Source organism: Cupressus sempervirens, chromosome 8, assembly GCF_028749045.1.
Source record: "Cupressus sempervirens isolate cs-2001-9-10 chromosome 8, ASM2874904v1, whole genome shotgun sequence".
Classification (NCBI taxonomy): Eukaryota; Viridiplantae; Streptophyta; class Pinopsida; order Cupressales; family Cupressaceae; genus Cupressus; species Cupressus sempervirens.
In genome coordinates, this window is record NC_143125.1 from 732,486,648 (window position 1) to 732,511,195 (window position 24,548).

Below are 24,548 nucleotides of genomic sequence, written 5' to 3' on the forward strand. Positions count from 1 at the left end.
AAGATTAGAAGGTGTCATAACTTTACTAGCATATGAAACTTACAAAGGATTTAAAGTTTATCAAATGGATATAAAATCTACATTCTTGAATGGAATTTTTGATAAGGAATTCTGCATTGAGCAATTAGAAGGTTTTGTATATCCTAGCAAAAGGGACATGGTCTACAAATTACAAAAAGCATTATATGCTCTCAAGAAAGCTCCCAAAGTTTTGTATAAAAGATTTCACAACTACTTGATACAAATTGGTTTTCAAAGAAGAAATGATAATAGTAGTCTATATATCAAAGAAGGATCAAATAAGAAGATTGTGTTGGTAGAAATATTTGTCGATGATACTTAAAAAATGATGACTTGTGCAAGGAATTTTCAAAAGAAATGAGTAAGGAATTTGAGATGTCTATGTTTGGAGAGATAAAATTCTTTGTTAGATTATAGATTCAACAAAAGAAAGATGATGTCTACATCACTCAATCTAAATATATCAAGGAAATACTAAAGAAATTTGAAATAGAAGGCTTAAGACCAATTGGAATCCCTATGTCTACTAGACATAAGCTTTCTAAAAATGATGATTCCAAAGAGGTTGATCAAACCACTTACAGATCAATGACTGGAAAATTGTAGTATGTAGTGCACACAAGGCTTGATATTGCATTAGCAGTTAGCATGGTGGAAACATTCTTAGAAAATCCCATAGAAAATCATTTGATGGTAGTTAAAAGAATCATGATATATCTAAAAGGTACTAAAGAATATAGTTTATGCTACAAAATAGGAAGAAATTTGGAGTTTAAAATATTTACAAATGTTGATTGGGTAAGAAGTATTGATGATGGAAAAAACACTAGTGGAGGAGCATTCTTTCTTGGTAAAAGACTAGTATCTTGGACAAGCAAGAAAAAAATGTGTATCTCTTAGTCCATAGTAGAGGCAGAATATGTGGGAGTAGCAGTTAATTGTTCTAACATTGTTGGATTCAAATAACTGATGATAGGTACGAAGACAAAGATCAAGGATCCAGTAGTCATATAGTGTGATAACACCAGTGCAATCAATATATCAAAGAATCTAGTGATGCATACCAAAACAAAGCATATTGTTATAAAATATCACTTCTTAAGAGAATCAGTGCAAGATAAAGAAGTCAGATTGGAATATGTAAATATTAAAGAGAAAATTGCAAACATATTCACCAATCCATTACCTAAGGATGAATTTTTTTATCTAAGAGGTAAGCTAGGGATCATCCCCCTATCTAAAGCTCACTAAATGAAGTTTAGTGATGCATCAACCAATGCATGTTGAAGATCAATCGGCTGATGCAATATTGACAAGGACATATTGCAAATGAATCAGTACTTGAGGTACATTGATATTTACCGAGTATTATCTTTGGCATGAGATGTAAAAGAGGGAGAAGTTTAACATCATATCTCATAGAATTTTTATTTTTTTTGAAACGAGCAAGAAGTTTGCAGTCATAGAAAGAATTGTCAAAGAGAATGAACTTGATAGAAGTTCTAGTAGAAAAAAAATTTCTTACATAGGGAGAAACTAAAGGAAAAAGGAGTTCATGCTGATAGAGGGAGCTCTCATAGATGAGAATAAGAATGAAACTAAGGATATGTTCCTTAATTTATTCTTCCTCCAAAATTTCATTGTGATATGACATGTTGTGTTGCCATCAATGCCAAAGAGGGAGATTGTTGAAACTTAATTTTGTATTGTCTTTGATGTCACACAAAATTTTATATCATTACCATTCAGTGTATGTTAAGCCAATTCAGGCATTGAAAAAAATTTTTTGTGGCTACCAAGCAATCTAGAGTTTTCCTAGTTCAGAAGATAGTGTCTACCAAGTTCACTTGGGCATCAAAGGAAAGTCTACAAAAGATGAGTGTTAACCGAGATCACTCAATTAATGAAGGAAATGTTGGATAGAACCAGTGTTAATTGAGTTCACTTAATTACCAAAGGAAATTTTCTAGTATGTAGTGTTGACTAAGTTTCAATTGGATAACACAACAAAATTATTTCTAAGTTGGTGTCTACCAAGCAAGGTCAACTAACGAAGGATTTTCTTATTTTCGCATATTGAGTTCAATTGATTTATCTAATGGTTCTAGCTGACTAAGAAGATGAATATTAATTATTCTGAGTTGTAATTGAGCTAACTTGACAATATGGAAGATATAAATAAAAGGTCAAATTGAGAGTTAGAATGTGAGAGTGTGAGAATGTGAATGCATGGAATATTTTGAAGATCTAATGATGCAAAGAGGCAGTCAATTAGAAAGATAATCAAAATATCCTTATGAAGCTAAAAGGATAAATTCAATCAGGAAGGATCGAGTACAAGGTAGAATTAAGATCTATGATAAATAATTTAGTTCATGTCATTGTTACTCTCTAACCATTGTAGCAATGATCTAAATCTCTTAATAGAGTTGTCTTAATAGCTATTTGTAAATCCTCTAACAAGGCGGTAGTTCTATTGAATTATCTAAAGGCCTCTAACAAGGCCACTCCTAAAAAGGTTATTAAATCTTGTAATAGGGTCACACCTAATAGTGCGTTTTGTAACCTTTAATAGGATTGGATCCTAATAGGGCTCACTTCAGAAGAGTGAAAAATAGTAACTAGTTACAAATGGTGGTTTTTCCCAAATTGGGTTTCCACATTAAATCTTGGTGTCAAATGTGTTCATGCTATTTATTTTATGTCTTTGCAAATAAGTTAATGTAATAAGTAATCACATATAACATCTTAAGATTTTTATGTTAAGTGTTTTCCAAGCAATTACAATGTTTATTAAGTTACAACATTTCTTTATTTACTGAGCATCAATAGAGTTAAGTTTTCATAGAATTGTTTTGTACTGAAATCTAAGGGATTTGGGATTTATTTTTTTAGTAACTGATTTACCCCTCCCCTCTTAGTTACTTCTTACATTTCCAACAAGTGTTCACCATATTAAAGAATTTACAATAAGTTCAAACTAGAATTCCTAAGTCCTATTAAAGAATACTTGATTAAGGGATTTCAAAACCTTGTTGACAAACATTTAAGAATGAAACAACAAGAAATGTACTAGCCTTCCTTCAATTCTTGATAGGTCCTTTCTGCTCCCTCACTCTTCTTTTACCTTATTCATACAACTCACTTCTTCTTTCTAATAATCTCATAACTCTTTGTTCATCCAACTTCAATAATTCTTCAAAAACCTCTCTCTCTCTCTCTCTCTCTCTCTCTCTCTCTCTCTAGTTTTGTATAACCTAAAGTGGTTATGGAGGAATAGTTGTAATAATTTAGGTCTTTATAATGCTCTTGCATTAGTAACAAGGCCACATTTTGTGCACGATGGAAAATTTTGATCGTAATGTTTAGGTATTAATAATGTGATCATGTTTTTTTACAACATACAAATGTATTAACTTTTGTAACAGCCTTAAATTACCATTTCAAGTTGTTTCAAGGTCCCACTACTATGTCATAGGGTGTTCTACTATTACTACTGGTATTGTTTCATATTTTTGGGTGTCTTGTTCATGTTTTTATATTCATTATAACTTTAGCTTTATAGAAAATTATTAAATTTAATTATTTTTTGAGTTTATATTCATGCAATTTTGTTGTGAGGGAAAAAAGGAAATGGAGGAAAAACAAAGAGAGCATCTAAGGATATTACACCATGATAGAGCATCAAATGCACATGAGGTGAGTGGTGAGAATGCACCAATAGATATTGAAATGATGAATACACCTAATGAACTTCAAGAGCACACACCAATTAAAATGAATACTCCTACTATAGAAAATAATATTCAAGAGCATGCACCTATTTCAGCTCTTGCACCTAATTTACATAATAAGCCATATTCACCTTTTTCACCTAAATCATGTAATGCATGTAATTCACATCATGTACCTAGTTCACCTAATTCTCACAATGCACCTAAATCACCTAATGCACCCAATGTACACAATGCACCATTGTCTATTCATCCTAGAATAATTTGTAGAATGACAAAGTTTCTAATTGACATTGATGAAAATATTTTGAGGCCAATAAATGATACAAAATTAGAAGAAAAAAATTGTAGAAGAATTGTTAATAAGATATTGAATAACTATTTTGAAAAATTAAATGTAAGTGGAAGATGTCAAGTATTTTTTGAAATGATTAAAAAAGTGAAATTTATAGAGACAATGAGATAATTGGGTTTAAGATTATTAGAAAATAGTAGAGAAAGAACCATTATGAGAAACCTTTTTGATGCATATCAAACAATTGTATCAAAATCAAGTACTAAAGATGCTAATATTATTTGACGTGTCCTCACATCAACCATAGTGGGAAATGAAATGAAAAATTATTGCATAATAAGTAGAACAAGAAAGACCTTAAAGATAAGTAGAAAATCATTATGCAAATCCTTGGAGAGGTGAGATAAAATTAAGGATCCTAATAGTAATGATCAACTTTGGTAATTCTTGAGTAGACTCCCACACAAGGAAAAGGTTTTTGTTGATGCAAATGAGAACATTAGTTCAAAAGTTTTGGTTTGAAAATTCAAGGGTTTCACCAAACCAAAATGATATTTTCAAAAGGTAGATTGGGAGTGCAAAGTGTGACCCACATCCAAAACACTTTTTAGATATAACTCAAACACAATTTTATGAAAGTTTTCTTCAAAGGTATCCTCAAATTAGAATCATCCATAGGATTTTTTAAATGACAAAACCATTTTATGTTAAGATTAATCATACAAACGCCACATTTTTTGTAGGATCCATGTTGAATTTTCCATGTATTATGATGTTTAGCACTATATATGTTTTACTTTTCACACTAACAATGTTTTACAGGAATGTGATCTAAAAGAACCTCCAAAGTCACCAAGAGATTTTATTACAAGTATACTGTGCACATGAGATGATGGAAACATTTATTATAAAGCTAATATTAGTTTGAAAGGTTATTGTGATAAATGTGGTAGTTTATAGAAGTTACAAACATACCCACAATTCGGTAGCACACATGAAATTGGTCAAAAAATAGTTTCTCTTCAAAAGTACAAGTCAATTATGTATGATGTTAAAGATGGAAATGAATTAAACTGGTGCGAGATAGTGAAGAAGGATATATGTGTAGCTAATTTAATAAAATTCTTTCAAGAGAAACTAATATATGAGTACATAGGCTAGGCCATACACATAGAGCTAGATGGTTAGATCAATAATTTTAGATATGTAAGGACACTTTCTCCTTGGGCATAATTGTCTTTGTTTTTTATTTTACTAAAAATTATACATTGAAGCCTCAAAATCAAGTGCAACCTATGTACTACCACTCTACACAAGTTTCATTTTTGTGAACATAGCATATATTCATGCACATGATAGCAAAAAGGAGGATAGAAAGGTTATAAGAGAATATCATTTCTACATTAGTGATGATCAAACCCATTCATTAGAGTTTGTGCAAGGTTGTTTTAGATGCAAAATTTTGTACAGAAAAGTTATAAAAATATAACATATGCATATTCAGATGCCAAATTTTGTGTATAAAAGTTTTAAAATTGCAAAATGTACATATTTAGATGCCAAAGGGTATTCCTAGTGTTCACCTTCCCATCCAAAGATAATAGAATAGTCAAATTGATGTCACTATGGATAGTTGGAAAGATATGTCTAGTGTTACTCCAATTCACTAAGAAACACAACAAGTTTTGGAATCAACTAAGAATGATGTGCCAAATAAAATTAATTTAGAATCTCTTAGAACTTAGGAAAGATACTTTAGGGTTCATTAAAATGGTCATATACCATCTAATAGTTTTTCTATAGCCCTCACAACCATTAAAAGATGGTAGTTGAAACATGCTTAATGTGCCTTGGAGACACTCCAATGCATGGCATTGATGATTGTTCTGGTCATTTCATGGCCAAAAAAAGAGTATCCCTAAGGTTTTCCCACCCATACAGAGCTAACAGAATAGCCAAATTGATGCCATGATGGATGGTTGGAAATATATGTAGTATTTCTCCAATTTACTAACACTGCAAGTTATGGCATCAAGAAAGGATGCTATGCCAAGTTAAATCCATTTCAAATATCTCATAATTGGGGTAGTTTATTGTAAAATTCATCAACATGGTCATGTAGCATATGAAATTTTTTCTATAGCCCTCATGAGCTCTGAGATATAACCATTAGAAGATGGTAGTTCAAACGTGATTAGTGCACCTTGTTGATCTTAAATTGGTTTTGACAAGTGAGTTTCAACACACTTAAGTCATTTACTTAGTTAATGCCAAACTAGCAATACATGCCAAACACAACATGTAAATATTAGGCCATGCTGAGTTACAATAAGTGTTGAGTCACTCAAGTGCTAAATAGATAGACCATGCCAAGCGATTTAGGAGTCGAGTAAGTAGTGGATGTCAAGTAGTGCAAGTGTTAAGTCATAGAAAAAATATAGTGCATGTCAAGCATCATAAATTTCATATGCCAAGTAACACAATTTTGACATATTTGTTTTTAATGGCAAAAACAACTATGTAAACCATTTTTGAGTTGACTTAAAGATAGATTTTGATATTTTGAAGATAAGTACGAATCTCTACTTAGATTTCCTATGCAATTACATGCAACCAATCATAAAATGGGAAGGATTAAGCAGCAAAATGGATGAATCTCAGCCGTAGATTCATACCTAACCCTAAGCCACCTAAGTCTTCTTAAGGAGGAAAAAGCCCTAAGCTCATTATGGAGATATTATGGAATATTTTAGGAATTAAAGGAGCAAACAAGATAGTTTTCATGCAGAGCATTCATGGTGACTTAGAATTGAGGGTGAATTGCAGAATTATTTATAGAAGAATAGAGGAAAAAAGAAAAGAATACAAAATTGAGATATCTAATTGTGAAGGATCATTTAGACATTATTTAGAGGTGATTCATGATTAGGTAAGCAAGTGCCAATCATACGATCTATGTTGAGATATTTTAACAAGAGCTTTTAGTTAAATCTCTTAATAGATTAGTCCTAGTAGGTTGTATGAAATCCTTTAACAAGGTGCTTACTTAGTTGTAAGTTGAAGTCCTCTAACAAGGCACACTTCTAATAGGGTGTTGGAATCCTCTAAAAAGGTGAGACCTAACAGTCTTTGTAAGCCTTTAACAGGGCAGACCTTTGATAGGGTAGCTCATGATTCATGGTCAAAATATTGTAACCTTAATTAGATACACTTTATAACTATAGTAGTGAAGATTTGTGGGTGTCAGCCCCACCCTAGTTTTACCTTCTCACTTGGAGGGTTTCTAGGCAAACATATCTTGTGTTATGTTTGTGAATGCTTACATGTTTACATGATTTAGATGTATGTTCTTTATATGTTATTTTAGTTTATCTATTGAATGCATGAGAAGGATGTGTGGTGAAATTTTTATGAGTTCAAGTTTAAATTATTGATTCACACCCCCCCCCTCCTCATAAGTTTACCTTTCCTATTGTAATTCTAACAATTGGTATCAAAGCCTTATTCTTTGAAAGAGAAGCTTTGTAGCTTTGAGGAAAGATCTTGAAATGGAAGTCCAAAAGTTGGAAAAGACTATTGATAACCAAGACATTGAAATAAATCTTATACTACATCAACTGAATGAAGCAAGAGAAGCTTTAAAGAGTTCCTTGAAGAGAAGGAAAGATATTTCTATTGTAGAGAATGACACTCATTACAAAGAGATAGACACTACCAAGCCAAATAAATATGATGTAGCAGTTGCAAATCTAATGGAAAAAAATAGAATCCAAGCTGAGGAAATTAGAAATCTCAAGATAGAACAAGAATTAGAAGCAATACTTCTATGTGTGGTGACTAAACAAAAAAGGAAAGCTATGGAAGAAAAAGCCATGATAGAAAAAAAAAAAAAGAGTTTTGGTGAATAGACTAGAAGAGAAGTCAATTAAAATAACAATGATCTCCACCATGCAATTGGATACTCTAAGTAAAATGATGAATACCAACTATGAGTTGAATGCAAAAGATATTGAGATAACTACATTGAAGTTGCAGAATGAAAAACTACAAAATGACCTAAAGAGAGAAAAAGAATTTGTTGAAAGTTTCAACAAACCAAATGAAGCCATCAAATACTTTGAGCAATTACTAAGGTCCCCTAGATCCAACAATGATACATCTAGATTGGGATACATAAGCACTAAAGAAGAAGAATCATCCAAAGTTGCATAAGAAAGGAACATCAAAGGTAAGAACTCCAAACCTACTTATCATAATTGTGGTAAGAAAGGACATACCATTAATGTGTGTAGGAGAAAAACTAAAAATCAAAATGCTAAGCCTAAGATCATGGTTCACTACTATGAATGCAACAAGTAAGGTCATCAGGTACATGAATGCAGAACCAAGACAATGAACACACAAAGATTTGAAGGTTATTGCTAGAACTATCAAAAGTATGGGAATAGAGCTTTTGAATGCAGATCCAAATCCATGCAGTCATCAAACAGACAAACAAATGCAAAGAACAATGGAAACTCTTAAAATTTGGATTATAATACAAGATATAGCTATCATTATTGTCAAGAATATGGACATATTCCTGATAATTGTATTATGACACACTTCAATGATAACTATAAAAGGTGGTTGAGGAACCACATGCTTTAGCTATTTGAAGATTGGTCACATTAATAAATATTGTCCAACTAGATCAAAGGCACCAAGTTGTGAATTTGATAAAGGCAAAGGCAAGGTATATGTTGAACACATTGGATATGAGATGAATAAGATATGAAAAAAGAAAGATGATTGCAACACATCAAATGGAGAAGGGATCACACCTCATCAAACGAGGCAATCAAGATGTATGTGCGATTGATATTTAAATTTTATACCATACATCAGTTCCAAAAGGATACAATACTAAAAATACTAAATTAGCATGAATAAAGATGCAAGATTTTGTTAGAAATCCAAGACAAATCTTTAAGTTTTTCATGTTGTTGTCGAGTATGAAACATTTCCTATGTATGTCAAGTGGAACGTAAGAAGATGTCAAGATAGCAGTCTAGATAGTTGATGTCAAACTCATGGTAGTTGTTTAGGAATGGAAAGTTCAATGGATGTTGAGTGAACCCAAAATTGGTTAATGCCAAGCTTACAACTGTGTAAGCACTTAGCATTAAATGCAAGGTTTTTGAAGGCTATATGATCAATTTTTGCTCATTTTTCATCATTTCAAATTTGAGAAAGAGTAAGCAAAGAAGAAGGAAATATAGAATCTTATTCAAAGCATTCAAAGATATTTTAGTAATGATTTCATGCCAATTCATCAGATTTCACAAAGTATTTATCAAGAGTCGAGCTACACAGTTTCAATTTTCATAAACCCTAGTTCGACAAGATGGCATCTAGTTTTAAAAATGTTGAAGGGAGGGAGGTTTTAAATGTTCATATTGTTAGTAATTAAGTTTAAAAACTCATATTTAAGGCCATTCCTGGCATTACTTAGAGACAAGACCCATCTGGCATATTATCTATGATATTTCCAAATGTAATAATGGTGCAAGATGTGAGGAGATGCTATAATTTCAAGATTGGAAGCATTAGAGACATTTAAATTAGAGATACATATAATAGGTTGTGTTAAAATGGTGTTTTGAAGGAAGAATACAAAATTGTTGAGAAAAAGAGTTAACATGAGCCCAAGATTTTCCTAATGTGTTCAAAACATAGTTGATTTGAATTGTGCTAAGCTAGATTCATGATGGTTCTTTATGGCTAGAGTGAGGACCTATAAAAATATCCAAGAGAATAATTCATAGGGTTACTATCTACCCAACCCTAGATTGGCCAAAGACACTCAAGAGTGATTCCAAGGAAGTTATTGAGAAGAACACTGGAGCAAAATGGAATAAGAGAGGCATGAGAATAGATACAATTGTTGATCCCTTGTTAAACTTTGTTGTAAGGGTAATATCACCTAAATTATATCAATCTAGTAGATTGAATAGTGTACCCAATATAGCTTTGGATATTGGTTACAAAATTGTAAAGAAAGATCATACATATGGTCTAGCAGAGCTACAATTACAACAACTAATGGAGAACCTTGGAGCAATTAGGAAAACCAAGAGTGCATAGTCAAAATTTAGTTCCATGATGGTTTGTATATTCTTTTATGTAAAAATTAAATTCCCCTCATTTGGTACTATAGGATGGAAGACAAATAGATCAATTGTAGTGCAGATTAATGAGTACATTGAGCACTTAGGAGAAAAAAATGAGTCATTGATGACAAGTTACTTTGAAGATTTCAAGAAGTCAATGAAGGAAAGGATGAGGATACCAATTTCCTTAGTGGAGAAATATTATAATGATTTATGTTTTCTTTTTGATGTTGACTACACATTTGTACAAGCTCCCACACCAAGGATAAGGTGGTTGAGACCCTTAGGTTATGAGGTCAACATAGATGAAGCCTCAATAGCAATAACAACTCTACTTGAAGTAGATAAGACTAAATTTTTTTTTGGAAATTATGAAATGGTGAAATCAAAGCCATGGAATTGAAAACTACCTCTACAATTAAGAGAAAGGATAACCTTGTGAAGAAATTGAAAGCCAAATTTGGACAGGGTGTCACGGAGGAAGAGGAAGAAGAAGAAGAAGATGAAGAGGAAGAATAAACACAAGCTCAAGAACCTCTAGCTTTAACTCAAGGTATGGGAGAACAAAGAGGAGGAAGAGACTAAAGGTGTTGAGGGAGAAGAAGCCAAGGAAGAACTTACTCCTACCAAGTCAAAGAAGAGGAAGGAAAAGGAAAAAAGAATGGCAAGGACAAAGAAAATTGTCAAACCTAGCCAAGCCAAGCCCACTATACCTACCACCAGAGCCACCACATGAGAAACCATCCAAAAGGCCAAATAAAAGACTAAGAAAATAGAGAAAGGAGGATAGGAACATAAAATATAGAGAAGGAAATATGTGGCTCAACTAGATTCTAATGAAGAGAGGACAAGATTAGATGATAACAACCAATTCAAGGTGGTAAGTTACAATCCTCTATTAGATCTTGAAAACTAATGTGAAATAGTTAAGAGCAATGTTGATTTATCAAGTTTTAGTGATATTAATTTTGATAAACTAGGTAAAGAAGAGAAAAACCAAGTGGAAGAGGCATTATATGCCATGATGTCAAAGTTCAAGAACACACCACCATAATTTGCCAACTCAGTACCAAAAAGAATGTATGACATAGTTGAGCAAAAATGGCATTATTGTCTAAATTTAGAAAGACAAATTAGGGAAACAACATTAGCCCAAGTAATGCCAGAGTTTACAAGGGGAAAAATTTCTAAGGTAGTCAAGAAATATGTATTTAGGTTCACACCTAAATATAGAGTCTTTAGCATTCTCCAAAATAATATTGAAGATGTTGTCAAAAAATCAACTCAAATATCGAAAATCATTTATGTGTTGACCATCGTCAAGGAAGGAGAAGTTGATCCTTCAAAGGGTAAAGATGATGAAAAATATGATGACAAGGAAGATGATGATAAAGACAATAAAGTTGGAAGAGAGACAAAAAAAAAAGAGATGATAAGGAAATAGTTAAGTAGTAGCAAGATGATAAGACACACAAATGTCAAGTGTCAATCCTCCCTATGATACAACCAAGACACTTGAAACCATAACTGTAAAGGATGTCTCTAACCCATCAAGTCAGAACATCAATCCACTTTAGAAGATTTAAAGAATATCTTAGATCAATCTACATTACAAGCCAAACTATGAGGTAATCCAGTTTTGGTTAGTGTAGAGGAATTGCAAAAGGCAGTGACTGATGTCACAAGGGAAAAGGTAAATTCACAAGAATTACCTTCAATCATCCCTTATGTTACTTATGCACAACCTTTGGTTAAAATAATAGTAGGAACATCCACGAAGGTTGATACAAGAGTTAAAATTGATAAGCTATTGAAAAGAAAGTAGAAGAAAAGACAACACTACAGGATAGTAGGAAACAGGACAGATAGATTCATCTATACCTACAACATAGAAACAAGGTTCTAGCCAAGTCATTGTGATAGACTAGGGAAAGCCTGAAGAGAGTGATTTAACACCAAAGGTGAAGGAACAAGTGGTCATCTAAGAACTAGTAGACTTACTAGCATTTGGAATTCCTTCTACACAAGCTCTTTAGAAGTTAGGCATAGAAGCCATTCCATTGCAAATCTCAGTGCCAAGCCCAAGCTCATAAAAAGTTAAAAAGGTAATACATTATGGAGATATAACTCTTGATAAATTAATTGTAATTCAAAAGTATGACTATGGTACTATGACATTGGAACAAATAGGTGTATTACAATAGGCCTTGGAAAGGAAAAAGCATCAAGAAATGCTTAGGAGAGAACACAGGTAGAAGCAAGCACTTCAAGATATTAAGAACATCTTTCTAGATGCATTTAGTTTGCTAACTCCTAAAGAGACCAAGACACTAATAGAACAACTAAAAGATATAGTGGAGAAGGTCAATAATGAAGATCTTGATACAAATGCAAAACTTTTAGAATGGTCATAAAAAAAGTTTCAAAATAAGGTGAATGAGAAAATATCTAGTGAGATAGCACTAACTCAAGTTGCATTGGCAACAAAGGTTGAAGAGGTGAAGGAGGTACTTGAGAATATATTCCTTTTATACACAAAATTGTGTGATCCTACACTCTTCACTCAAGAGACCAGAAGTCATATTCTGAGTCTAGAACATATAATTACTACATCAAGTTATAGCCTACCTACAAATCTAGCTCAGAGTGTGAAGCACTTTAGGACATTGCTTCAGACACAAAGTCAATTAGCTATATTTATAGCAAATGAGGCTAGCATAAGAGCCAAATTGACATGTATATAGGCATCTCTCACCCCACACATGGAGATACTACATAAGGATTGATGAGTCTAAAAAATGCCTTAATTTTGTTATGTTTAAGATACTTTGTGATACTCCATTTATCCTTGTTTTAACACTTATAAGCCTATATTTGATAAACCTTTGATGATTTATGGGGTAGAAAAACTATGTCATATTTTGCCTAAATTATATCTAATATGCAGTATTTCATATAAATATCCAAATGCACATTCTTATGCTTGAATTTAGTTTGATGGATGTTTATTTGCAAATATGTCTTATATCATAACTAACCTAATGATAAGGATTAAAGGATGAGCGGAGGAATCCAGAAGTTGGTTGCTGACAACATTCAAGGAGAAACGAGCATCAAGGAACAACCATGAAAAGGAAGATATAACCACTCCAGGAAACATGGCAGCAAATAAGGAGGAGCTTTTACGAGCCATTGCCTTCTCTGCATTTATGTTGTAACAAGCGGATGCTGAGACTTCATTGCTCCCTCCTCAATTTCATTATCCTTCCTTTCTGCTTTCAGTTGTTCTCTTATATTCTCTCCTGCAAACTTAACTTAGGACAGTTACTTTTCTGTTATGTAATAAAGAGTAGATTCCCTATATATGTTGAGATTGACTCTTGTGTGTGAAGTTTTTGTTTTTGATAAGTTTTATCGAGTAAGAGAGAACACTGATTCATAGTTTTTTGTAGTTGTGTTTTACAATTCTAAATCATGTAATGACTGATTAATAAAATGAATTAGTTCTCTTTAGCTTCTATCCTACATTGGTAGATTAGAGAAGCCAACCAAGGGGGCCCACTTGGAAGGTGGATTAGATTAGGATAGAATAGATTCATTTTACTAACATTAGCAGTATTTTAAGTAAGAAATAGCTAGTTAATTCCTTCCTATAGCATCACACTTCATAAATGTTCCTGCAGCATCTGCGAGAACAAACTAGTGGATGAGTCAAGATGGAATCTCTGTTATCTTGTCATTGTGTTTTCAACATTCATAGATTCAGTATTTTCCTTTCCACAGTAGTAGTGTAGTTTCCTTCCTTTGCATTTTTACTTTCTTGCAGCACAAGCATAATGACTCATCAAGGTACCTAGTGCACATACTATGCCGACCATTTCAAGTATACGTCCTTGGGTTGACTATCTAAATGCACCTCATGGTAGGGGAAAATTAGTCCTTAGCTTGAATAGATTATTCCTAAGCCAAGCCTAGCACATGACTATGGAACACTTATTGCGAGGTAGTTCAAGGATCTAGGCTATGCCAAGACTTTACTAAAGAAAAACCCCAATCTTTCTCCTTTATATGGTCTAGTGCACCTTGATGTCGAGCTTGCAATCCAAATTAAATCATTGGATGTTACTTGTGATAACTGGGTTGTAGCCCTCAAGATAAGAATGGATTTCCATAAATACTTTTTCAAAAAACACACTATAAGTGTATAGACCATTTGATGCAGGAGCATCCTAGGTTGCACTTCTATTCTGCATGCTTGTGTTTTTAGTTCTTATTTTGCTATTGAAGCTGGGTTTTGTTGAAACTTTTTTTTCCTATTTATACGTGTCTTTTGTAGATTATATAACTAATTTTCATAATTAATGAAGGTATTTTCACCTCAAAAATTCAAGAGAGCCTAGAGTACTATATATGCTCTAGAGCGCAAGTCCTAATTCCTTACAGTTTGATAGATATGGCAATTCTCCTAGAACATTGATTTTTGGCAATTTTCAATGATATTTTCCTATGCCTAACTTTCAAAATGGATGTGCACTTTTCCTTAATGAATCAAACCTTGTATACTTAAGGGGTTCTAGAGGACCTATATATCTACCCACAGTTCAAAGTGCAAGTTCTAACTCAATCAGAGAGAGGAGATATCATTATTTTTTTCAGACATCAATTTTAGGACAGTTAATTGCTGATGTAGGCTGACTTGTGTACTTAATTTTGGTTTATTTCCATTTAATATTTGCTAAGAGAAAACTTGTGGCTTCTTCATGTTCTAGAATGATCTATACACTATTTTGCCTAATATAAAGAGAGTGTTCAGGCTTAGAGCTAATCATTTTTTAGGGGAATTTTGGAAGAGGATTGTAGAGCAAAATTGGAAAGTGCAAATTTGTTGTTGGATCTTTGAATGTGAATGTATTTGTATTTGGCCATAACATAGAAGACCTTATAGCTAGGCACGTATGAAGATATTTTGATGGATCAATAAAAGTATTTTACTCTTCTTTCTCCTTTGGTTTCTATTCTTTGTGTTTGCTTCTGTTGTGTTAACTCTTGTAGGGTGGTTCAGAGAGCTGGGTGTGCCTTTGGCCCTAGTTTTTGCTTTTCTTGTGGTAGGTGGTATTAGAGCTTGACATTCATCCTTGTGGAGATCAGATCATGTAGAACCCTAAGTTAGATTTAGTTGTAGGGTGGAAAATTTGTAGATTTGACTTATAACTTGTAGAGGGTTATGATCTTGCAGGAACTTGATTTGTAAAGATGGTTTGTGGTAGAGGAAATACTGATAATGCCATATTGGATCAGTTGAGACAAATTGTAGCCAGATTAGATGCTATGGATATAGCCCAAAGGAGAGGAGCACATCTTGATGATGTAAGTGATGAAGAAGTAGCAACACCAAACCATAATCTAGAACTTGAAGAATATCAAGATGAGGAAAGATTGTTGTGAGTGTTGTCTAGGGAAAATTCAAAGCCTGCTATAGAAGTTGTTACTTATGATGGAAAATTAGATACCAATGCTATGTTATATTGGATCTTAGATATGGAGAATTTATTTGAGTATGAAAACACTTCTAATAATAGAAAGGTGAAGATTGCAGTCACTAGATTGAAAGGTCATGCATCACTATAGTGGGAGAATTTACAAAATGATAGACAAAGGAGAGGAAAGGAGAAGATCAGAATTGGGCCAAAGATGGTAAACAAGGTAAAGAAAAAATTCCTTCTTATTGATTACCAAGTTATCTTGTTGAGAAAGATGCAAAATTTGAAACAAAAGGACATGACTATGAAAGAGTATACTGAGGAATTTTATAGATTGGACATCATATCTGGAAATGTGGATGATGGTGTTGAGGAAATTGCAAGGTACATAAATGAATCGAGATCTAGAATTCAAGATGAAATAAGTTTTGTGAAGTTGGAAATTGTGGAAGAAGCATATCAATATGCCTTGAAAGCTAAGGAGATCTTAGCAAAGAAGCATGAACAAAGAAAAAGAGGTAGAAGTGGTAGATTTCAGAGAGGCAGAGGTACATCTTATGGTGAAGGTGGCAGATCCGAAAGTTTTGTGTAAGATAAAGGAAAATCAAAATGGAAGAATAATGACAAAGACAAGATCAAGTGGAAAGGTGGTAGCTCATATTGAGGAGGTATTGGATCTTACCAAGGAAGAGGTAATTCTTATCCTAGAGGTGGTTTTCATGGTAATTATTTGAGATGTGCGAAAGAAGGACATAAATCATTTGAAAGTGGGAAGAATAATAGAAATTTTGTGATTCAAGAGGACAATGAGAGTTCACTAAGTGGACCTGAGGTTGGAGAAAATTTGATGGCGAGAAGAACCTTATGCAATAAGGGAAGTGATGAGGAACATGTCCTTAGAAGAAGTCTTTTCAGGACTAGATGTAAGATGAATGGAAAATGTTGCAAGGTGATCATTGATAGCAAAAGTTCTACAAATTTGGCATCAGAAGAGCTGGTTACAAATTTTTAGTTGTAGAGGTTGAAACATCCCAAACCTTATCATGTTTCATGGATCAAAGATGAGCATAAGATATTGGTAAGTGAACAATGTCTTGTGAAGTTCAAAATTGGACATTACTTTTATGAAGTATTGTGTTATATTATGCCCATGGATTTTTCTCATATTTTCTTGGGTAGGCCTTGGCAATATGATAGATATGTTGTACATAATGGAAGATTGAATCAATATACTCTTTAGGTAAATGGAAAGAAACAAACATTGTTGCCTTTGATTGAAAGTCTAAATGAGGTCAATTGTACTACAATAAAAATATGCATGGTTAATGGAAAGAAATTTGAAAAGGAAGTAAAGAAGAACCAAGTTTTTTTTACAACAATTCTTAGAGGATTGATTGTTGGTAGTAATGACCAAGCAGCAAAAATTGGTAATGACAAAATGACATTAAAAATTGCAGAATTGCTAAATTAATATAAAGATATTGTTGTTGATGATATTCCTAGTGGTTTACCTCTAGTAAGAAGCATAAGTCATTGTATGGATCTAATTCCTAGAGCTAGTTTTTCAAACAAAGCACCATATAGATTGACACCTATAGAGAATGAAGAACTTAACAGGAAAGGGCATGAGTTACTGTAGAATGGTTTAATTAGAGAAAGTTTGAGTCCATGTGTTGCACCTACTATATTAGCACCTAAAAAGAATGGATAATGGAGAATGTGTATTGATTCTAAAGCTATTAAGAAAATCATAGTGAAATATAAGTTTCTTATATCGAGGATGGATGACATTATGGATTGTTTCAGTACAGAAAAGTATTTTACCAATATTGATTTGTAGAGTCGCTATCATTAGATTAGAATTAGAGAAGGTGATAAATGGAAGACTACTTTCAAGACAAAAGATGGTTTGTATGAATGGTTGGTTATGCCTTTTGGTTTGACTAATGCACCTAGTACTTTCATGAGGTTGATGAATGAAGTTCTAAAAATATTTTTGGGTAAGTTTGTGATTGTTTATTTGGATGATATTTTGATATTTAGTAAGACTAAGGAAGAACATCTTGACCATATTAGACAAGTATTGCAGAGGTTCAAAGAGGAAAAGTTGTTGATTAATCTAAAAAAGTGTTCTTTTATGCAAGAGGATATTGTGTATTTAGGATTTGTGATTTCAGCTAATGGTTTGAAGATGGATCCTAAGAAGGTTAAAGCAACTTTGGAGTGGCCTACACCTGAGAATGTGGGTGAGGTAAGATCATTTCATGGTTTGACTAGTTTTTGCAAATAATTTATAAAGAATTGTGGTTTTTTTTGTAATGCTATAACTGAGACAATGAGGGGAGATAAAAAGGAATTCAAGTGGACACATGGAGCTGATAAGAGTTTTGAAACTTTGAAACAAAAGGTTGTTGAGTTATCTATATTGGCTTTGCCTGATTTCAATAAGATATTTCAAGCTGAATGTGATGTAAGTGGTAATGCAATTGGAGCTGTATTAAGTCAAGAAGGTAAGCTTGTTGCTTTCTTTAGTTAAAAGTTGAATGATGCTAAAATAAATTATTCTATGTATGATCAAGAGTTTTATGCTATTATTCAAGCATTGAAGAAGTGGAGATATTATTTGATTCCTAAGGAGTTTTTTTTTTATACTGATCATAAAGCTTTACAACACTTGGAAAGTCAACATAAATTAAATTAGAGACATAAGAAATGGGTTGAGTACTTGTAGAATTTTACATTTGCCACTAAGCACAAGAGTGGAGTTACTAACAGAGTTGCTGATGTATTGAGTAGAAGATGTTCTTTGTTGACTAAAATAAAGGTTGAAGTTCTTGGTTTTAATGAAATGAAAGAATCGTATGATGTTAATCCTAATTTTTCTAAGGCATGGAGAGAGTGCAGAGCACCAAATCTAACCAATCACATAAGTAAGTATGATGAGTCTTTCATTCAAGAAGGCATGTTGTTCAAAGGTGTTCAATTGTGTATTCCTAGAATTTTTATGAGGTTGAATCTGATTAATGAAAAGCATAGTGGTGGATTGGTTGGACATCTTGGAATTGATAAGACATTGAGCTTTCTAAAAGAGAAGTATTATTGGCCATAAATGTATAAGGATGTTTAGAAATTTGTAAAGAGTTATGGATTTTGTCAAGTTGCGAAAGGAGTGAGTCAAAATATTGGTTTGTATACACCTATTACTATTCCTAAGAAACCTTGGAATGACATTAGTATGGATTTTTTTTCATAGATTGCCTAAGATAGTAAAGGGGTATGATTCTATATTTGTTGTGGTGAATAGATTTTCTAAGATAGCTCATTTCATATCATGTAAGAAGACATAAGATGCTGAGTATGTTGTTGAACATTTCTTTAAAGAGATTGTGAGATTGCATGGATTACCAAGAAGCATTATTTCTAATAGAGATAGTAAATTTGTTGGTTATTGAGTTGAAGTTTAGTTCTACATTTCATCCGAAAATAGATGGACAAAAAGAGGTTGTAAATAGAAGCTTGGATAACTTGCTAAGATGTTTAGTTGGGACTAAGCCAAGTAATTGGGAGATGGTATTGGCACAAGCTAAATTTGCATATAATAATTCTCTGAATAGGAGTACAAGGAAGACACCTTTTGAGATTATTACTGGAATGAAGCCTAGAGGAGTATCAAATTTAAGAGATATTTCTAGTGAAGAAAAGAGAAGTGTTGCAGGAGAAGAATTTGCTAATTTTATGGAGTCTTTTCACAAGAAAGTGAAGTTGAGTTTGGAACAAAGTAATCAGAAGTATAAGGAGAATGCTAATAAGTCTAGAAGACATCATGATTTTCAAGTTGGTGATGAGCTAATAGTTTATTTGAAGAAAGGGAGATTTCCAATTGCAACATACAACAAGTTGAAGATGAAGAAGTTTCAACCTTGTAAGATCTTGAAGAAATTTGATAGTGGAAATGCTTATGAAGTTGAGTTACCTAATGACATGGATATATATCTTATATTAAATATTTTTAATTTTTGTATAAGTATCATGAGTTAGATGATGAAGTTATTGTATCAGAGGACTATGCCAAGAAGCATATTGAAGAAATTAAATAGGTATTGGATTAGAGAATTGGTAAGAGCACAAGGGGAAAATATTATTATGAATATTTGGTGAAGTGGAAGAATAGACCTATGGAAGATGCTTCATGGATTTCTCAATCTGAGTTAGATTTAGATTAGGTTGTGACATCTCAATGATTTAGGAGAATCATTTCTTCCAACCCTAGTTGTTTGATGTAAGAGCATCCTGGGTTGCACTTGTATCCTCCATGTGTTTTTAGTTCTTATTTTGTTCTTCAATCTACGTTCTACTAAAATTGCATTTTTTGGTTTTTGGGTGCTTTTTTTAGATCTATTCAAGATGGCTTAGATTACTATCTATTTTCTAGAGCAAAATTCTTAACTCCTTATAGTTTGGGAGATATGGAAATTCTCCAAGAACATCAATTTCTAGCAATTCTGCATGACAGTTTCCTGTGCCTAACTTTTACAATGAATGTGCACTTTTCCTTAATGAATCAGATCTTGCACACTTAAGGGGTTGTAGAGGACCTAGATATCTACCCATAGTTAGAAGCATGAGTTCTAACTCAATTAAAGTGAGTATATATCACAATTTTTCTCAGACATCGATTTTAGGATAGTTAATTGTTGATGTAGGAAGACTTGTATATTTAATGTTGGTTTATTTCATTTAATATTTATTGAGAGCTAACTTGTGGCTTCTTCATGTTCTAGAATGATCTATAAGTCATTTTGGCTAGTATAAATAGAGTGTTTAGGCTTAGATCTAAGTAGTTTTTAGGGGAATTTTGGAAGAGGATTGCAGAGTAGAACTGGAAAGTGTGAATTTGTTGTTGGATCTTTGAATGTGAATGTATTTATATATGGCCATAACCTAGAAGGCCTTACAACTGGGAATGTATGAAGATATCTTGATGGATAAATAAAATTATTTTACTCTTCTTCCTCCTTTGGTTCTATTCTTTATGTTTTCCTTCGTTGTGTTAACTCTTGTAGGATGGTTTGAAAAGTTGGGTGTGCCTTTGGCCCTAGTTTTTCCCATCCTTCCTTGCATCACCATTTTACATAAGTGTCAAAAATGGGGAGAGATATAACACAAATAAGAAATGGGAGATAGAGAATATAAATATATGGGGAAGATACAAAATATGACAGAGAATATGAGGGAGATAAAGAAAAGAGGAGATATATGAAAGGGAGAGCATGAAAGAGTATCAGCACATTGAATTCAAAGTGTATTAGTAGAGATACATTTACTTAGAGAGGAGCATAGATTTTGGATACAGATAGATCTATTAACTTAAGGGGAGTTATCAAATTTTGAGGTATCTAAGTTATTGCAAAATTTTAAAAATTTTGAAGTTTTGTATATAAGCTGAGTCATGGATATGTTATTCTCAAGGAATTAGGGTTGATCATGATTATTCAAGTGTTTTTGACACTCATGTCACAAGGGAGATTGTTGATCTCATATTAGTTTTGACAAGTGAGTGTGAACACACTTAAGTGATTTAATTAGTTCATACCAAACTAGCAATACAAGTTGAGCACAACATGTAAATATAAGACCATGATGAGTTACAATGAGTGTTGAGTCACTCAAGTGTTGAACAGATAGACCATGCCGAGTGATTTAGGATCTAAGTAGAAAATGGATGCTAACCATTGTAGGTGCTAAGTCATAGTATAAATATAGTGCATGTTGAGCATCAGAGATTTCATATTATGAGTAACACAGTTTTGACATATTTGTTTGTAATGGCACAAACAACTGTGTAAACCATTTTGGAGCTGACTTAAAGATAGATTTTTATATTTTTAAGATAAGGATGAATCTCTATTTGGATTTCCTATGTAATTACATGTATCCAATTAGAATATAGGAAGGATTAAGTAGCAAAATGGATGAATCTTGACTATAGATTCATACTAACCCTAAGGTACCTAAATCTTCTTAAGGAGGACAAAGCCCTAAAATCTTTATGGAGAGATTATGGAATGGTTGAGGAATTGAAGGAGCAAACAAGATAGTTTGCATGCAGAGCATTCATGGTGACTTAGAATTGAGAGTGAATTGTAGAATCAATTAGAGAAGAACATAGGGAAAAGAAAAGGATATAACATTGAGACATCTGATCATGAAGGATCAATTAGACATTGTTTAGAGGTTATTTGTTATCAAAAAAGCAAGTGACAATCATAGAATCTATGCTAAGACATTCTAAAAGGTGATTTTAGTTAAATCTCTAAACAAAGTTGTCCTAGCAGGCTGTATGAAATCCTTTGATAGGGTGCTTACTTAGTTGTAAGTTGAAGTCCTCTAACAAGACACTTCAGAGCCTATGGTAGGAGACATGGGTAGATCCCATAGGGTATTTGCAGTAGTTGACAATCATTAAGCTAAGCATCTAGCTACACTCATTGAGGCTACACGTATAATCAAGGGTATTAAGGTTTCTATATTGCTTTCTTCTAAAGCCATCAATTCTTTTGTATCTCCTTTTATAGTGGAGCATTACAAACTAGTGCCAGCTAGTCAAAATGATAATTGGGAGGTTGAATTGGCATCTGGGGTTGAGGTGATAGTTAATTCCTTTATTCATAATTGTCAAATTCAAATTGGAGACATGAGCACAACCTCAGATCTTCAAGTTAACCCCCTAATATCATATGATGTAGTCCTTGGTATGAGCAAGCTATGTGCACATAATTCTAAGATGAACTATAGATAGAAGAAGGTCAAATGCTTTGATGTTTTTGGTACTCCTATGGTGATTTTAGGGGTACAAAGGCCATTTTCTCTTCATATGATCTCTGCTATATATCTTAAGAAGTGTCAACGAAAGGGATATTAGTTGTTTGCAATATCTATTAGTAACAAGGAGAAAGATGATGAGAGGGAACCTTCTTTGGATGACTACTCGATACTATAAGAATTTAAGGATGTGTTTCCCTTAGAGCTTCTAGGTATGCCACCACCTAGGGAAGTTGACTTCCACATAGATCTAGTGCTAGGAGCTAAGCCCATTTCAAGATCTCCATATAGGATGGCTACACATGAACTCAATGAAATTAAGATTCATTTGGAGGAACTCTTGGAGAAGGGACATATCTATCCTAGTTTATTATCTTGGGGTGTGTTAGTGGTCTTTGTGAAGAAAAAAGATGGTTCACTCAAATTGTGTATTGACTATCAAAAATTGAATAATGTAATGATCAAGAATCAATACCCTCTCCCTAGAATTGATGAATTATTTGATCAATTGCAAGGTGCCTGAGTATTCTTCAAGATAGATTTGAAGTCAGGATATCACCAATTTTGGATTATGAAAAGTGACATTCATAGGACCGCATTTTGTACAAGGTATGGCCACTACAAGTTCATAGTGGTACCATTTGGTCTTACAAATGCCCTGGTTGTATTCATGAGCCTTATGAATGGGGTGTTTCATACATTTTTGGATACGTTTGTGCTAGTGTTCCTTGATGATATATTGATATATTAATGTGATGAGAAGGAACATGAAGAACACTTGAGGTAGGTATTACAATGTTTAAGGGAAAATTAACTATATGGAAGTTTGTCCAAGTGTGCCTTCTTCGGGAAGGAAATGCACTATTTAAATCATGTGATATTAGGAGATGGAATCATAGTGGATCCATCCAAGATTTAGGCCATCGTGGATTGGCCAACATCAACTAAGGTTTTAGAAGTTAGAAGGTTCATGGGATTAGCAGGGTGTTATAGGTGGTTTATGGCAGGATTTTCTATAATAGATCATCCCATCACCTCCCTTTAGAAGGAAGGGAAGAAGTTTGAATGGATAGAAAAGTGCATGAGGGCCTTCCAAGAACTCAAGAGGGCACTCACTAGTGCACTAATCCTAGCAGCACCTGATCCTTCATTAGATTTCATAGTATGCATAGATGCTTCATTGGATGGTATTGGAGCTATTCTCATGTAGAATGGTTGTGTCATAGAATATGAGTCTAGTAAACTCAAGACTCACAAGCTCAACTATAGCACCCATGATTTGGAACTTGTAGTAGAAGTTCATGCCTTGGGAAGATGGCACTACTTCCTTCTAGGACATCACTTCAAGCTTCATTCAAACCTCCAAAGTTTGCAATATATTTTCACATAGCCAAACCTAAATGCCTGACAGAGGAGGTGGATGGAGTTCTTATGTGAATATAATTTTGATGTAAATTACATTAAGGGAAAGGAAAATGTAGTTGCAGATGCCTCAAGTAGGACACATCATGAGCTATCTTCTATGATTACTAAGACAGATTTGAGAGAGTGCATACTACAACATCTTCTTGGAGATGTTATTTTATATCAAAGTTTGTCAACTAGTCCACTCTCAGAGACCCCTAGAAGGAAGATTTTATGAATTTTCATTGGATCTAGATGGATTATTACACCATAAAGGGTGCATCTATGTACTGTCCTCAAGTGACTTACATGAGTTCATCATTTTGGAGGCTCAAAAATCACCCTAATAGTACATCTAGGTGTCAAGAATCTTCATACAAATTTAAGGTAGTTATAACATTTGCCAAGAATGAGAATGAAAATTGCCAATGTCATAGCCAAATCCTAGAGTGTCAGAGAGTTAACGTAGAACATGGACATCCAGGTGCACTTTTGCAACCACATGAGGTACTTGAGTGGAAGTGGGAGACTATCTCCATGGATTTCCTTGTTGGTCATCCAATGTCTTCTCATTGTCACAATGCCATCATGGTGATAGTGGACACTTTGACCAAAGTTTCCCACTTCTCACCTATTCACT